The sequence below is a fragment of the Haliaeetus albicilla genome, chromosome 10 (genome assembly GCF_947461875.1).
Source record: "Haliaeetus albicilla chromosome 10, bHalAlb1.1, whole genome shotgun sequence".
NCBI classification, from domain to species: domain Eukaryota; kingdom Metazoa; phylum Chordata; class Aves; order Accipitriformes; family Accipitridae; genus Haliaeetus; species Haliaeetus albicilla.
This window is the reverse complement of record NC_091492.1, coordinates 26817869-26833211: the sequence shown is the minus strand read 5'-3', so window position 1 is coordinate 26833211 and position 15343 is coordinate 26817869. Positions and strand designations below refer to the sequence as shown.

The following is a 15343-nucleotide window of genomic DNA, read 5'->3' as shown; positions in this document are numbered from 1 at the left end:
AGACCAGGGCCTGTACCCGTCCTTCAGGGAAGAGACGGGGGGGCGGGGAGATGTAAGGCCAGGCTCGCCTGCTTCCTCCCGGACCCAGAGCGCAAAAGCGGGCCGGCGGGGGTCAGTCCTTCCCGTTTTACCTCAGCCTTCCGGCGGGAGCCGCTGCTTCCCCGGGGCGCATCCGCGGTAGCCCCCGCCGTGAACCGGAAAGCGGCAGCGCCGGCGGCGAGGCACGCGCTGCGCCTGGGCGGGAGCGAGGAGGTCTCGCGCATGCGCAGGGCGGCGGCATGCCGCAAGGCGGGAAGGGCGCTCAGCTGTCAGCGCCGTTGTGGCTCCGGTCTGACAGGACGAGGAGGACTTGGCTGTCTGCTCTCCTCTTCTTCCTCCTGTTCTTGGTGGCGCCTGCCTTCGCCTTTAAGCTAAACGTGCCCAAAGTGTTGCTGCCCTTCAGCCGGGAGCTCTGGGTTCCCTGAGGGGGGCTTTTACTCCTGGTGAGTGGGTAGTGGTATGGGGAAGCAGGGGCCGTTGCTCCTGGTGAAAAAGGGAGTGGTGTTGAGGGGACAAAAAAAGGCTATGGGGCGTGTTGAGGAGGTGGGAACCCTCTGGTAACAGGGCTAGAGAAAGAAGGGACTACGGGAGGATGTATGGAGGAGGGGTCAGAGGTTTGTTTTCCTGGGCTAGAGAAAGGTTTGGAGAGCACAAGGGGCTGTCCTGAAAAAAAAAGCAAACCCCTGAGCTCAGGATCTTCCTGTGGGGTGGTGGGAATGGTTGTGCTGTGTGCTTGCAAGACAGAAGGCTCTCATTTAGAAGCACTGTAGTCCAAGGAGTCTCTGCAATCTGACACGGGAGCAGGTGACTGAGGGCATGTTGTCCATCTGCTGGCACTTAGCTGTGGGATGCCAGTTTGTGTAGTCAGAGCAGGGTTGGTTTGTTTTCTGGGCTCTTATTGTTGGCTGGTCTCAACATCAAAACTTGGAGAAGAGGGACCATCAACTGTTGGCCTATGCACCTTTGGAACTTGATAGGTGAGCTGTTGTGAGCAAGCTCTGCACAGCACTGAGAAAATGCATTGAAGCAGGTTATTACAGGAATAAATACGAAAAAGGGTATGTTTTAATGACAATATAAACCTGCATTTATTTAAGCACTCTGCCACTTTTTGGTTTTAAGCCCGTTTAAGGATACATCTGTGAGCCGAAGGGGGCGGAAACATTTTCCTGTCTTTTATTCAGGCCTTCCTCACATTATGATACAGTCACTGTTGAGCCCATTTATGAGGATAGTGCAATTTGTTCCCAAAAAAGCTTTGGTGTCTGCTCAGTCTTCACAAGCCAGAAAGTTAAGCAGTGTTGTGACGGCTGAGGAACGTGGTAGGTAGAAAAGTAAAAATTCATAGAATGGAGGATTGTACACATAGATGTAAATTTTTAGAAAGAAGAACAATTTTATTATTCTGTTGAAAAAGCTATGGTTTATGACAGCATATTATTCAGGCTCTCTGGGACAGGAAGCCACCTATTTGTTATTTATTATTTTTACTTGTACTAGCTTTTCACAACTTTTGAAGCCAGTGTGAGCTTATAGATGCTGAATTAAGGATTATTTTTTCTCTCTAGTGACAGGCCATTTACTCCATTGTGATGTCATTGTTGATATGAGAGACAGTATTGAAATTATCTCCTGAACTTGAGAACTCTATGTGGACAATTATCCCCTGGAGTTGGCTGTGAGAGCTCTGGACATTGAAGGTATTACTTGTGATATAAGCTCTTCTGCTATAATTCCAAAATTGTAACTCATCCTCCTGAGAAATAAATGCTTCTTGTTTTCTTCATATTTAAAGGGAAAGGAGGTTCGGTTTTACTATGTCAGTTAGCAAGAATCCATGAGTTTTAGTCTCTGTGTGAATTCTCCTTTCTGTAGATGATTATCAGATTCCTGTAATTTGTCAAGTGACCTTTTTGCAGAACTAGAACTTCCCGTTGAACATTATGAGCTTGAACTTCGTGACCAAGTTATTGTGCCTGGTGGGTCTGACCTTCTTCCAGTGGCCTGGAGGTGAAGACAGCCGCTGTGAGAGCAGTGCAGTTGGGACAGAGCAATCTTGTCTTTGTTTGTGAGAGTGTCCTTCTAAATAGAGTTCCACCTAGATCTTATGTCCCGATACATGACCGTCCTCTTTCCCAAGTATGGCCAACCTGATTTGTAGTAAAAGAGACTGTGAGTAAAAGAGATTGTAAAGGCAAACAGGAAATTTTGGGGTCTGATTCTGAGTTTCTCTGAGTGCTTTAACTTCTCAGAGTAGTTCCTTGGGCTCTTTGAGGGCCTCCATATTCTCTTTTAATAAAATGAAAATTGTGAAAGAATTCTTCTACAAGAACAAAGATGTTCACGTGAGCTGCATCTGGTCTTCCTAATTGCACTATCTATGTTGTAGAAGCTGGATTTTTAGGTAGTAAGAAAATGAAAGCTTGATTGTAAAGCTCTTACATTTCTTTTTTTTTTTTGATCAGGAACATACTTCTTTAAAATATAATTGCATCCATTATGTTGGCAGTGGGCATCTAAATTTTAAGGCAAAAGTAGACTGCATCTTTTCAAGTGCACTGATTTGAAAATTGAAGTTGGCTTTTCTCTGTTTGATGGGCTGCTCTCTAAATCAGAGTAATTAACTAAACTAAAGATTAACAACAGAGAATGGGCCTTGGAGCTTGGAAAGTGTGTGTCATGATTGCCTTTGTGCCACTTTTGTGCTGCTTGCTGAACTATTTTTGTTGGAGAGTGTTTGGATCCAAGAATTAGTTTTTACATGATACTGGGTGCTTAGGAGGATGAATAATGAGAGCTTTTCTGCTTTAGTCACTAACTCCTATCCAGAAAAGTTTCACAGTGACCATAAGTGTTGGCTGCCTCATGGCTGTCCTTCTCCATTTTGCACTGGAGTCTGTTTATTGGCAGCAGAAAGATGTCTCTAACAGAAATTGGCATCACTGGCACTTTCATTGCGCTAGGACAAAGCGTAATGCAAACTTCAGGTTTCCAAGCCAATTTAGGAGAGCTTCTGTTATTAATCTGCAGTTAATAACTTTTGATAATAGAGTTGCGTTTCTTAATGAAAAATGCGTTACCGCCATTAGTTGCTGTTGATGGTTCTTGGGAGCAAACCACATGTGTTATTTCAGGTTTCACTGTCTACCTAGGAGACAGGTGGCTACTGGAAGTGAAGCAAGAGTGTGATTACTGTAGAAGTTTATGACACAGACAGCACTAAAGTGTATTTATCTGATGCGAATATGTGTTTAGTTAACAATGCGCAGCTGCCAAAGGGAGTGCCATGATGAATTGTGTTACAGATATTTAGCACTATTAAGGAAACGAGAGAGAGAAAAGGAAATTAACCCTTGCTGTGTTATCTCAGTCTCTCCCTCAGTCTCTCTCTCACACACATTTCTATTCACATTTCATCCATACCAATCTTCTTACTGTGTTACAAACCTCTACAGAAATGCGCAGTTCTGTGAGCGTTTGTGGAAAGTGCATTGGGTTTTCCTTGGAAGGGGACAAAATTTTCACTGATCTCTGGCAATTTGCAGAACCTGAGCATAACTCACTGTTTTTCTAAGGAGTATTTTGAAGAGCTCCTGTCATCTTGTAATAAGTCTTATCATATACTTCAGGTCCTGAAAGATGGCATCACAGGGATAAAAGCTGAACTGTTTTCTGTTCTTCTACAGGTAAGAGGCAAAGGTGGTAGTAATTTTCTTCAGATTTTTTTTTTCTAGTCCCTCAGGTCATATAATAATACTCCTGTTCACACCTATGTGAAAGGAACTGCTTTGTGGTTCAAGTTATGCCATATTTCTCCTGCAAGAGCAAGTTACTCTCTGCAAGGTTTTTGTAGACAGCCTTCTGCAGTTTCTACAGTTGTGAGCAGTCCAAGAGGCAAATCTGACTCCCTCAGAAATGTGAGAAACCAGGCACTTTGATAGAAAAGCTGGGAAAAAATGAATTACAGCAGTGACTTGAACTTTCTGCTCTGGCGTCAGAGCAGCAGCAGCTCTCACCTGAGCTGTGTGCAGCATGGCTTGTTCTTACCTAGACCATGTGCAGGGCCATGGCACACTTGCTCTTTGCCAGGTAGTGTTCCTGCAAACAATTTCCAGACAAAGTTTTGGAATGAGGGTGTTCCAGGGACCATTCTCCATAGGTGAATTGGATGTAGTTTTTGAAGTTGATGAGTTTCAAAGCAGAAGCAAGTTATTGCATGGCAACTGGCCTCAGCACCTGGGAATGTAAATTGAATGTGTTCAGGAACTAATATAAACGTAGCCACAGAATCGTCTCTAATTTTATACAGAGCAAAATATTTTGGAGGCAATCCAGCGTGTTACAGTGACATTTTGATTACCTCAAAAAAGAAGCAACTGGTTTCAGATATGTGTTTTTTAAGCTTATATTCTAAGCAATCAGTACAAATCATCTTTGCAGGATTTCAGACCTGTTCAGGCTTGTATAAAGTGTCTAGTTCTGTTACCTGTCAGTGCTAATGGTTAAAAGTGCAAGCTTTCTCCTTTTGATGGTAAGCTACTTTGCTTGAAAGATTGCTTCCTTTTTTCCCCTTTTTTTAGGGTGGCTCTGAGGCTTACTTCCCCATACTAGTCAGCCATGAGCAGGAGGTGAAGATTTACCTTCTCATCAAGCTGTCGCCTTCTTTCCTTGCATTTCCACAACATCCCATGGAAGTCTTGTATCGATATAAACTTCAGGTGAAGTAGACTACGGATAGAAACATGATGAAGGCCCTGGTGAGAGAGCCTCTTCCAGAAGAAAAGTTAGTTAAAACATCTAGCCAGTAGGGGCTCAGTGAGAATCCTGAGCACTGAACGGGCCAAAACCCTCTCATTTTCCTTCTTTAGACTTGTAACAATTCTACTCTCATACTGCTCTTTGTTTAGCTCCCTCCAGCAAACCCCATTTTTTGGTGATAGAGTCATGTACTCTTTTCCTTTCTCCAGAGATGCCATGCTCCTATCCTCAGGTGTTCTTTCCCCCCCGTGCTTTACCTCTATCTTCCTCTCTCATATCTTTTTGTTGCCTGGTTCTTTGGTTACATGCCTGTATTCCCAGGTCATTTGCTGTTCTCACTTGGCTGTGCATCATTAAAGTTCACTGGATTTTTGAACTGTTGACAGTGTTGTCTAAGTGTAAGAAGAGGCAACAGAGATGCATTTTTTCCTTGCTCTTTCACAAGCTTTGGTCCTTAGTTACCTGGGGTAAATGGTCTCCCTGTGTCTTGGCTGGGAAAATGGAGTTTATTTGGTTTTACTTGAGTTGTACAATAAGTCTATGTGTTTTTCATTTTACTTCCGACAGTCCATTGTGAGACATAATAGAAGTTTGAAAAGTACTTTGAGAGCCTCAGCTGAAAAAGTTACAGGAGTGCTGCTGCTAATTTTGGTTGGATTTTTGTCTGGTTTTTTTTATATTGTTACTCCACAGCTAAGCTAGTACTGGTCGCTTTGTTACAGGAAATAATCCTCTGGTGAATTATGTGGACTGAGCCCAGTGAAGCTTTTCTTATGTCAGATCAATGTAGTTGCCTACCAACGATCAACAAAGTTTATTTGAGCAATGGCTTTTGGGCTTTTCAGTAGAATGTCTCCATTCTTTAAATTTAACTTCTCTGTAATAGACACAAATGTGTATTTTCTTCAGTTACTATGTCTTTGCCTCTTTGCTTTTGTTATAGGAGATCCCTTTGCAGCCTGGATTTTTAAGCCTGGAAATGGATAATCTCTGGGATTCCTGGGACCAGTTACAGCCTACCTGTGTGTGTCTGACATGCATGAGTTGGAGGTGGATCTCACTGATAAGGTGATGGATGCAATCTTAGGGACTGCATTTCTAAAACCTAATGTGGTAGCATATTTCCCTGAGAGGAGTCAACACCAAGGCAGATCTTAGGATTAAGCATCCAGGACATGGATATAAGACCTCAAGGAAGAATGTATGAAGCACTCTCTTCCTTCCTCCTCTCCCCTTCTCTTTTTAATCTAGCTTGAGATTGGCAAGTCTCTTGTCATTACTGTTCGAGTCCTGGGTTTTCAGCAACTTCCCTTGCAGAGTAAATACTTCAAATATGTGAGGCTGAAGCTGCAAACAGCATCTCCTATCGTTACACTTGTGAGAGCATTACAGTTGGCAGGTCGGAGCACTCTTTAATTATGAACTGGTAATGTTCACCTTGAAAAAAACAGAACTGATAATTACAGAAGAAAAGTTATTTATGATGCCCTGGTTATTTGCTGGCTTACTGTGTAAATGTTGGTAGAGTGCATGAAAGGTGTCAGGGCTGTAATTGCCAGCTTTAGCAGCGAGTTCTCAGGATAATCTACATCCTTTTGTAAAACGTTAATGAGTTACACTTTAGGGATAACTTTTTTGGCAGGCTGTGGCAATTAACTCATGTTTGTAAAGCTCTTTGAGATTCCTGGTTGCAGGACTAAAATATTTTTTCATCTCTCACTGCCTATGTTTCTTTGTTACTACATGGGCATACGAAACAGTGATATATCTCTGCATTAATTCAGACCTGGTAGCTCAGGCCATAAATTTTCTTTTGACAGAGAAACTGATTCCCTCACACTTACTGTATTTATTAGATGATATTTTGCCACTTGGAGCTCTATGTGTCCTATTGGGACTATAGATATCTCAAAATTCAAGCCTCAATAGTATAGCAGTCACAACTTGCATATTGGTTTCTGCCTGAGTTCTCTCTTAGTTATTGTACAGGAAGTGAACGGTGAAGTCATGGTAAGGTGTATTCACAGGCAAATGGAATAAGTGGGAGAATAGTCTGAATTGTATGTACTTTAAGCTGTTGCTGTTGGCCAGGCAACTGGTAGCTGTGGCCTGGGACAAGATGGGAAGAAGATTTACTTCTGCTCCTTGGAAAGTTGAGCTAAGAGTGCACAGCTTTTAAATCTGCTCACCTTTGAGTGTTTCTGACCCACCATAGAATCCTTTTTTTTTTCAAAGTTCTTTAAGAAAAAAGAAAAATAAAAATCCCACTTATGATGATATTCTGAAGCCTTGATGTTTTATGTCTCTTCAATTCATATAAAAAAAGGATCTTATAAATAATTGTTGTCAGGGTCCATTTATACCATTTCTGTATTTTGGCAAAGTATCTGTTGTTTTCTCCTAGTCCTTTCATTCAGAAGGCAGAATCCCTTCCTTCACTAGAAATCTCTGTACTCTGTAATAAAACTGTGCCAAGATCTCCTTAGACAGGCTCATGTGATTCAACATTAACATTCCTAGTGTATAGTGATATTTACAAAAAAGAAGTGTGTATAACATTTTACAGCAGAATATTTTCCCTTTTACCAGGTCTTTCCTCCATTTAAACTGATTCCAAAGAAAATCACTCTTATTCCACACAATATGATGCAGGTGAGCGTTATTTCTTCTGAACAAATTAGAATTTTTCACTCCTCTTCACCTATTGCTTCCTTTCCCCCTCGGTACTGGTCTATTTCAGGAGAGGTGCATGACAGGCAACTGGAGACATTAATTCCCTAAACTCCAGGGTTTAGATTCACTAATATATGTATGGTTTTTTTGCTCAGTGAACAGCTTGTGTTGTATTGATGATAAATAAGGTAATGTCAGAAGGTGGCCCCAGCCACAGTCCATCATCCATTTCTGTCACTAACTGCTCCATTGCTGAGGTTAACTGACTTGGACAAGTAATGGCAAGGACAGTTGGAACAGCTGTGATGGAGGGTGCTATCCAGGTGATTAGTGAAGACACAGGAAAAGTTACTGTTTTTTCACAGGTATCTTTCCATTATATTCTTTTCTGTCTCATCCTTTCCCTTCTGCTTGGAAAGAATGTTAATGGTTTGTCTTGGTTGCCTTGACCTTGAAAAGCTGGCCTTGGAAAAGACTTCCATTAATGGCATATTTGATATTGTATTTTACTGTGACAGCTAAGGGGAAGAGGTAATTGTAAAACTGCTGTTTCAGTTTAACTTGTTTCCTGCTGTAAACAAGAGAGGAGGCCATTACAACTTGGGTGGAAAGCTGCTATTTCTCCATGTGTTTTTCTTTTTTCTTGCTTTCTGGCGCCCCCAGGGGGATATTGTTAAAGGCAATATTCAATCTGTGAGAGAAGTCAACAGGAATCAAAGAGGTTTAAAAGAAATTTAAGTGTCTTAGTTTTGTCAGCAGTTACCAGTGTTGTAGAAGTGACAGTTTGGAAATAGTAAGCCAGCGTGGCACAATATAACCACCTACTTGGCAGCTCCAGGAGATGTGGTAGCTAAACCTTCCCCACTTGGCAAAAGACAGCTGAGCCCTTAACCAGGATATGGACAGTTTGTTTCAGAATTAGAGCTATAGACCACTTCAGGGTGTTTAGTTTCCTTAGATGTTAGAAGCTTAGTTGTTTTATTTTTGCAGGATCAGGTGGAATTAGAAGTAATTTAGTTAAAAGCAACAAGAATTCATGTACCTGCCACAAAACTTGAAACAGCTACTGAAGTAGGTATTGTAGCCAATGCTGAAAACTTCTGTTGGCCAGAAGTCAAGGAGGATTCTTACCCTAATAGGCTTCTGTGAATTACTTACTGTGGGTTTAAACCCTGACGTACATGTTCACTTGAGTGATGCAATTAGTAAAAAGAACTTCTTCGGTTCTCTGATTCAGTAATTCTAGCATGCTAAAGTGAGTACTACTACTAGCTTATGAAACAGAAGCAACAGCCTTGTCCAGCTGTTCAGGCTGGCTGCTTTAGTCCTGTTTACCTGATGCAAGGAATTCAAGTGTTGTAATGGGCTAGAGCTCTGCACTTAACTGCAGTTAGGGTCTGGGAAATGACTGTGTGCAAGCATGCAGGGGAGGTTAGCAGAGAAGTACCATGGCGTATAGTGAGGAGGAACCTAGAACTGTGAAAACACAAATGCCTGGAGTAGCAGTACTGACCTCAGCTGTGTTTTAGCTCACAAATGCACAGTGCTTTCTGAAATGCTTTTGTAGACATTTGGAGTGCTGTCACATGCTTTGGGAATTGATTCATGGTGGGAAGAGAATAGGATCTTTTCACTGAAGTTAGTCATCTAATCGAGGGAGAAGAGGGTTTGTTTTGTATTTTAAAGGACCACACAGAATATACTACTGGTAATAAGTTTACGATGTGTGTATTATCATTTCCCTTTGACTCCCAATTTTTAAACATTTGTGTTCAGTTTCTAGTGGCATATAATGTGACCTAATTTGGGGCCGGATGGGATCCATCCAAGGGTATTGAGGGAGGTGGTGGAAGTACTCACCAAGCCACTTCCCATCAGTTATCAGCAGTCCTGGCTAACTGGGGAGGTCCCAGCTGACTGGAGGTTAGCAAATGTGACGCCCATCTACAAGAAGGGCTGGAAGGGCGATCTGGGGAGCTGTGGGCCTGTCAGTCTGACCTTGGTGCTGAGAAAGGTTGTGGAGCAGATCATCTTGAGTGCCATCACGTGGCATGTACAGGACAACCAGGTGATCAGGCCCAGTCAACATGGGTTTATGAAAGGCAGGTCCTGCTTGACTAACCTGATCTCCTTCTGTGACAAGGTGACCCATTTAGTGGATGAGGGAAAGGCCAGATAACGGCTTGGACGGGCGTACTCTTTGCTGGGTAAAAAACTGGCTGGATGGCTGGGCCCAAAGAGTGGTGGTGAATGGAGTTAACTCCGGTTGGCAGCTGGTCACAAGTGGTGTTCCCCAGGGCTCAGTACTGGGGCCAGTTCTGTTTAATATCTTTATCAATGATCTGGACGAGGGGATCAAGTGCACCCTCAGTAAGTTTGCAGAGGACACCAAGTTGGGCAGGAGTGTTGATCTGCTGGAGGGTAGGAAGGCTCCACAGAGGGATCTGGACAGGCTGGATCAATGAGGCCAATTGTATGAGATTCAGCAAGGCTGAGTGCCGGGTCCTGCACTTGGGTCACAGCAACCCCATGCAGCGCTACAGGCTTGGGGAAGAGTGGCTGAAAAGTTGCCTGGCAGAGAAAGACCTAGGGGTGTTGGTTGACAGCCGGCTGAATGTGAGTCAGCAGTGTGCCCAGGTGGCCAAGCAGGCCGATAGCATCCTGGCTTGTATCAGAAATCGCGTGGCCAGCAGGACTAGGGAAGTGATTGTCCCCGTGTACTCGTTACTGGTGAGGCCGCACCTCGAATACTGTGTTTAGTTTTGAGCCCCTCACTACAAGAAAGACATTGAGGTGCTGGAGTGCATCCAAAGAAGGGCAACAAAGCTGGTGAAGGGTCTAGAGAAGAAGTCTTATGAGGAGCAGCTGATGGAACTAGGGTTGTTTAGTCTGGAGAAAAGAAGGCTCAGGGGATATCTTATTGCTTTTTACAACTATCTGAACAGAGGTTGTAGCGAGGTGGGTGTCAGTCTCTTTTCCCAAGTAAGAAGCAATAGGACACGAGGAAACAGCCTCAAGTTGCACTGGGGGATGTTTAGGTTGGATTTTAGGAAAAATTTCATCACCAAAAGGGTTGCAAACCATTGGAACAGGCTGCCAAGGGAAGTGGTTGAGTCATCATCCCTGGAGGTGTTTAAAATACATGCAGATGTGGCACTTAGGGACATGGTTTAGTGGTGGACTTGGCCATGCTAGGTTAATGATTGGACTCAATGATCTTAAAGGTCTTTGCCAATCTAAACGATTCTATGATTCTTGTGATTTGTCTGCTCTTTGTACAGGAGAATACAGGAAACGTAAGATGACTTCCAGTTTCTATGGTGACAATATTATTCCTTTACAGATGATGGTCTCCATGGTGGAGCTGAACAGCATGCTGACTCTGTTTTCCTTTGGTAATGCTAACCCTGAACTGATACTCCAGTGGTCAGTGAGCAAAAGAGATGTTGTAGACATTCTTCTTTGATGCATGGAGGTATGGAGCAAACCACCAAGAATGGGTTTGAGACCCAGTGCTGTGGCTGAAAGCATCAGGAGATGGGGCAAGCAGCATTTAGGATTCCTAACTGAGCAGATGAGCCCTGAAGACTGTATGGCTCAAGTGCTATCTTCTCAGTTGGTTGTAGTTAGTATATGAAGTTAGAGTATCTCATGCTCTTTCCATCTTTTCTCTCTCAATCTTCTTCAAAACATTCAAGCCTTCACAGAAGATTTTGCATAAAACTTTTGACTCTGTAATGATATTGCTGTAATTTTCTTTACCTACTATATGTATGACCCAGATGGAGATGCTTGAAACTGTGCCATTAGAAACTTCCGTATGCTGTATGGAAAGCATCAAAGTCTGAACAGATGAAATCACATCTGTGCTAGAAGATCTCATTGTTTGGAACAGAATGCAAGAAAAGGGGGATTTTTCTGTTTCTACACATGGCACTTTATCCCCTTACTAAAACTAGCCACTTAATGCAGGACTGGTTGACCTGTAGTGACAGCTGTGCTGTATCTCTAACAGGTTTCTGTTCAGCTCCCATCAAAGAATAATGTCACTATGGTGGTGTATACAAAAGCAGCAGGTAGAACCAGTATTAAGGTAACATGACAGTGACTGAACACATCTGCTGGACAGTTTGAGGGAAACTGTACTGAACTATTGGATGAAGTGCAAATCCTGGTAAGTGCCGGGTCATGCTTGTTAGTGAGGTAGGTGTATTTCGAGTGGAAGAAACTTGCAGGCAGTATGCCTGGACAGGTGCAACCAAAAAGCTTCCTTCCAGGTGTACATGTTGGGCATGACTGCAAATTCTCAACTCAAGCTGTACACAAACAGGTAGACAGAGAAAGGAAAACCTGGAATGTAGAGACAGTTTATGATGTGTTTCTCTCCTGTTAGTGCATGAAGCTGTCTGTCAGCTTATTTTTCCCATATTCAGCATATTCAGTGGACTTCCTGCTACATGACAGAATTTGAGGCACACTCAGTGTGGTATGATTGCTGGAGGTGACTTAATTGATATGTCCCTCTCTTAAGGGAAAGTAAACCTCCAGGGTGGAATGCGGTGAATATACATGAAATCTGTTCCATAATAATTCCCTAAGCAACATGACCTGCAACCTTAGATGTCAGCAACACCAGGGGAGCTTGGTATGCTGAGTCTGAGAAACAACACGGAGGATGGAGCGGAGTGGAAGCACCACGGCCAGGCTCTGTGATATCACCACAGGGATGGGGAACTGGAACTACTGGAACAAGAATGGAAGGTCCCTGCATTGAATTGACTGAAGCAAGAAGGTGAAACAATGGGGTTCTGTCAACGCTATTGCCTTACTTCCCATTTATATCATAAGTGCCCAGTTCTGGAGTAGTGACACGCAAAATCACGTCCTCTGGGTGAACTTTGCTCATTATAATACCAAAACACACCTCCATCCCAAAAGCTACCCGCCTTCAAGGTGTGACCACCCCTCACTGAGCATGCGCTCTGAATTTTCTCTAGCATATACCTTTAAAAGTAACGTGAGGAGATTTTATACCAATCATAATAAAGGTATGTATGACTAGAGTCACTCAAGCTCCACCTAAAACTAAGAAAAATAGTATAAAATGGCTTAAGAGAGGAGGAATGTTGGGGAAGATACCATCATAGACCAGTCAGGAGGACATCGCTGACTTCTGGGATCAGTCGATGGGCTGAACCTCTCTTCCCCCCCGCAAAGGGATGCCTGTTGGGTAAGATTCGAACCCTCGGTTATACCAAGTGCTTCCCCAGGAAACTTAGAAATCTCTATAGAGTTTTTCCATAATTTAACATTTTTGTAGTCGGCTGTGTTATTCGTATTCTTGTTATGTGAACATGCTTTGCAGACAGTGTATTTATCACCGGAAATCCAAAAGAACCTGTACTCCTGTTGCTTTAATAAACTGTACTGGTCATTAAAATATAGTCGTGATAGTTTGTTGAACGCAACCAAACTTCTTAAGTCGGCCATGAGAGTTCATTGAATGCGACTAGACTGAAAGTACGTTATGCTATTTGTGCATCCACAATGGTGATAGTTCAATATATGTTGAATGCGACTGGACTTACAGTGCTGAATTGAGCATCACTCAGAATCTAAGCCTAGCCGCCCCCAGCCCCTCTGGTATCTGAGGACACGCTGGAATGCAAGGGGTTTTATTTTCTGCCAAACTTCTTCACCCTTTAGTGCAACACTCAATTTCAAATTTCTGTCTAAAAAGGCTGTATTAAGTGTAGTTCAATGTGGAGCAGAAAATGGTAGTCAAATTTTAAAGGCATAGCTCTGTACTGGTGAAACTTTCACCACTGAGCATTGACAGACAGAGCAACATGATTAATCTGAGAAAATTAACTCCTCTAGACCTACAAAAGCAGATCTCTTGCATATATGTAGGTCTTAGACAGTGTCTGGTAGGTTTACACCGTGCATTTCTGGGGAATCTGGGTCACTCCATGGCCTGCAAATGCGTATTGGAGTGACTGCTGAGCAGCACTGCATCTGCCCGTTATATGCAGTTTAACAAATCCATTCAAGAAAATGTGCCTTCATGGTGCTCAGACTGTTGGCGTGAGGCTGAAGGCATAGACTTAATGGCATACCCTGATATCCTGCTACCATTGAACATGTGAGGTTGTAGTTCAGTGTAATATTGAACTAGGAGAACTTCAAGAGCAGTATCCTGAATATATGGTTGATTGTCAGGGAAAAAAGCATTAGCTGCTGATGTTTCTTATTGCCCTAGTGGCTGCCACTTTGAGTGAAACAAACTGCCAGACTATCAAAGTCTAACAGACCTCTCTCAGTTTGTTCTTCACTAAGGGAAGGAGCTGCATCTGTGAGCTTTCAAGTCTTGCAGTGTTACCACCCCAACTCTTCTGTCCTTGAGGAACACGATCAAGGTCTCCTGAGAGCTGGAGCCATCACAGGCATTGCACTGTTGGAAGTGACTTCTCAAGAAGTCTTTGGAGTCAGACAGATAATCATAATGGAGCAGTCTGCTGAGAGAATGCTTTTGGTTTGAATGTTAGTAAGTATTGTAGGGTTTAAAATAGTTTGTAATAGCCTAACCTGTTTTGTTATCATGGAGCATGATAGTTTTGAGACAGGGATCATCAAATCTGGTCAGAAGAAAGTACATTTTTTGGGTTCTTGAATACAAGAAAGAGATTAGGAAACTGGAGAGAGTCTGGCAGAGACCCACAAAAAAGTGTCTGGAGCACAGGACGTATTAGGAGAGGCTCAGGGCATTGGGTTTGTTTAGCCTGGGAGAAGGGAAAGAGGTTTCTAACTGCACTGGGTAGAGAAGGTGAAATTACACTCCTCTTGGGGGTGCACAGTGAAAGGACAAGAGGTGGTGGTGACAAGTTGCAGCAAGGAAATTTTAAAATGGAGAGTAGGCCAAATATAATTTACCCTGAAGTTGAGGTAATCACTGGAGCTTCATCCTTGGAAGTTTTCAAAACTCAGCTGGGCAAGATCCCAGGGATTCTGACCCAAGTTTGAAGTTGGCCCTCCTTTGAGCTGGGGATTGGGCTAGAGACCCACAGAGATATTTTCAACCTGTTTTTTCCATAAGTCTATGCTTATTATTTCTTCTTGATCAGTGTAGCCATGGGATGCTTCTCCATCTGCATTGTCTGTATTAATGAATCTGAAGTGATGATGGAGATTTTTGTCTACCTAGCAAAAAATGACTTTAGTTTTATCCAGATTTTAAAATATTCAGAAGCCAACTATTCTTCCCCAGACTACGTTGTTGAGCTGGAAAGAGCAGAAAAACAAGGAGACGGGATTCTGGTGATGGCATCACAACTGGTGCAGCAGTCATAAAAGTCCATATACAAGAGTCAATCTACAAGGTGAATAATTACTGTGAAGTTCCATCATTATATAAAGATTGCCTTAATTGCTGTTTTAGGTAAACTGCATTTTTAGCTACATGCATGTAAAACTTGTGCTTTTTTGTGCCACTTAATCTTCTGTGGCTTTGCCTTTCATGGCAAGCATTTCGATTCTTTCCAGCAAAAGAATACATGTCAATTCCTAAAGTTCAGGTATCCATTTTTTACTAAGTGAAATTTAAGGGTTCTCTTAAATCATATATATTCAGTTTTCTGTCTTGCTGTGTTACAAGCACAGCTAAGATTGCCACAAGTAACAGATAAGAGAAGAAAAAATCTCTGTATTACCATGTTTAGCTGTTTTCCCCCACTAAATATTGAGAATAGAATAAGTGTTTTTCTCTTTGTTGGATATCTTTCACATCGCCATAGACCGATAGAAGTAAGTGTGTCATTGGAGAAATTCCAGACCGGTGAGGGAACTTAGGACAAATGTACAAGACTGAGCAGGT

At 42.7% G+C, this 15343-nt stretch overlaps 1 long non-coding RNA gene across 2 annotated transcripts; it reads left to right on the top strand.

Annotated features, from left to right (window-relative positions):
• Positions 1–63: 63 nt before the first annotated feature.
• LOC104315383 (uncharacterized) lies at positions 64–11765 on the top strand. Of its 2 annotated transcripts, XR_011326737.1 has the most exons (5): positions 64–482; positions 1614–1739; positions 5741–5865; positions 7387–7449; positions 7626–11765. It is a non-coding gene; the product is annotated as an uncharacterized lncRNA (long non-coding RNA). The 2 variants fall into 2 exon arrangements; XR_011326736.1 differs by lacking the exon at positions 1614–1739.
• Positions 11766–15343: the final 3578 nt, after the last annotated feature.